This window comes from Anomaloglossus baeobatrachus, chromosome 3 (assembly GCF_048569485.1).
Source record: "Anomaloglossus baeobatrachus isolate aAnoBae1 chromosome 3, aAnoBae1.hap1, whole genome shotgun sequence".
Lineage (NCBI taxonomy): Eukaryota > Metazoa > Chordata > Amphibia > Anura > Aromobatidae > Anomaloglossus > Anomaloglossus baeobatrachus.
Genome location: NC_134355.1, coordinates 276,831,597 through 276,833,689, shown reverse-complemented (window position 1 = coordinate 276,833,689; position 2,093 = coordinate 276,831,597). Strand labels below are relative to the sequence as shown.

General features: G+C 45.3%; 1 long non-coding RNA gene across 1 annotated transcript; it reads left to right on the top strand.

Moving 5' to 3' along the window:
• The first annotated feature begins 515 nt into the window (after positions 1-515).
• On the top strand, positions 516-1,416 carry LOC142295183 (uncharacterized). Its single transcript, XR_012751391.1, has 3 exons — positions 516-1,120; positions 1,203-1,285; positions 1,360-1,416. It is a non-coding gene; the product is annotated as an uncharacterized LOC142295183 (long non-coding RNA).
• The last annotated feature ends 677 nt before the right edge of the window (positions 1,417-2,093 follow it).

Below are 2,093 nucleotides of genomic sequence, written 5' to 3'. Positions count from 1 at the left end.
TGATACCTATCCTTGATGTTACGGTATTCGCTTGTCCTTATATCCTCTACAGCTCTGTATTTTACATTTTATATTATCACATTTTCCTGTTATGTGTATCGATTGTCTCCTCCATGACATACTGTATCATGTTTTGGTACTATTATCATGTGCTTCATATCTCATTAGTTTATATTTCACTAGTTCATAATGTCATTTGAGATAAAGATGTTAGCACTTATTTATCTTATCACTTATGTAATCCCATGTATGTGACTTTACTTTTGGGTTTTAATTGCATATTTTATCCCTTCTTTTTTAGATATCCTAGAACACCCTCCACAAGTCTTATAGCATGCACTCTGGCCGTCTTCGCTCCAGCATGCTCCACAGCTGTCTATCTGTCTCACCTAGGATCTCTCAACCACAAAGAGTTACTTCGGATAACGCTGTCATCACTTATCCCATCGCACGGCGCATGCGCCCGTTCCACGCCGCCCATCCACGCTCCATATACTGGAGCATGGATTGGGTATTGTGCAACGCGCATGCGCTTGCACGTCATCAGCGCGTCATCACTCCTGACTCATCACACAGTGTGGGCGTTTGCCTGGCACGCGTCCCCCGCCTATACCCCGCCCACAGGGGCGTGGCGGCCGCCGCGCGTCACGCGTACGCCCTCCTGTCACCTCCTCTCCGTGTGTGCCTGGCGCGAGCCGCCCGCCGATGTCCCGCCCACGGTGGGCGTGGCGGGGGCCGCGCGTCACGCACACGCCTACACATCCACACTGCTACTCCTGTATGGGGGCATCAGCACGCACCGACCGCCTTTACCCCGCCCACTGGTGGGCGTCGGCTGCGTGTCTTGCACGCACTCAGGACTCCCCTCCACACCTGATAGCGGTGACTCACACTCCACCAATGGAGATTCAAGTGCCTGTATATAGAGGCTCACTTCCTACACAGTCCCTGGGCTCCCACCACGTAGTTATTACACTACCATGCCACTCTAGGTAAGACCTTTTTGCTATGATGCTTTACTTTGCTCTACTTCGGTTTCTTTTTTCATGTGACTTACTTTACTCCCTGATACTTTACAGGCCTTTTCTTGGTGCTCTCACCCTTATCCAGAGGCCCCTAGGTATGTTCTTATCCTTTCCTTGCCTCCTCCTTTTTTGCCTTTTACATACCTTGATAGTCATGATCTCCTTTTCTTTCCCTAGTATCACGGATGTCATATTGCCCATCCATTTGTCATATTGCATATGATTGATAATCGCAGCACACATATGACTATGTCCCTTTGGTATGTATCCCCTTCCCTATATTCTACTTTACTCATTATTTACACTTTTTACTGATACTGTTCTCCTTTGACAGCATTCACCTTATATCCTATACTACAGTGTGAGCCCCTTCTCATTATATGCCTACCTCACCCTCCCTTTTTGGTATGTATCGTTATATACAACCCCCTCTTGTTTTCCCCCCCCCCCTTCCCCCTTTTTTTCCTGTTGTCCCTTTAACTCTTTCTCCACCTATACTAATTATATGTCCTCATATCAGGGTTTTCCTTGCCTACCTTATCGGTAGCAACCAATTCCTCCTGTTGGACTAATCCATCTGCTGACTTTACTAAGTAAGTCAAACATGGTCCTACTACTTTTACCACCTTAGTTACACTTGGTGACATCTTATGCATCTCCCTTTTTTTCCTCCCCCTTTTTTTCCTTATATTTTCCTCTTGCTCATAGGTCCTGCTGTACCTACATGATTCTTCATTATAACCATTATAACCATTTTCACGGGTATGTTTCCCTTTTTTTCCTTTACTTCTTGACTATTGCATACTTTTCAGCTTCGCTCTTTTCCCTGTTTCCCTCTCCTTCTCACTATATCTCTTTTTTCCTTGCATTGTTCTCTTCCTCCTTTCACCCTTCATACTCATAGGATTTCTCCTTTTCTAGCGGTTAGATCCCTTTAGGTTACCCCTCACACTACGACAATGGTTTCCCCCTCTTTTGCATAGTCCCCAATAGGTTACTTACCTTGTTACTTGTTTGATGTAATGTTATGATGCATTTTGTAAACACTGTTTCTGTTTGTTTTTCTTT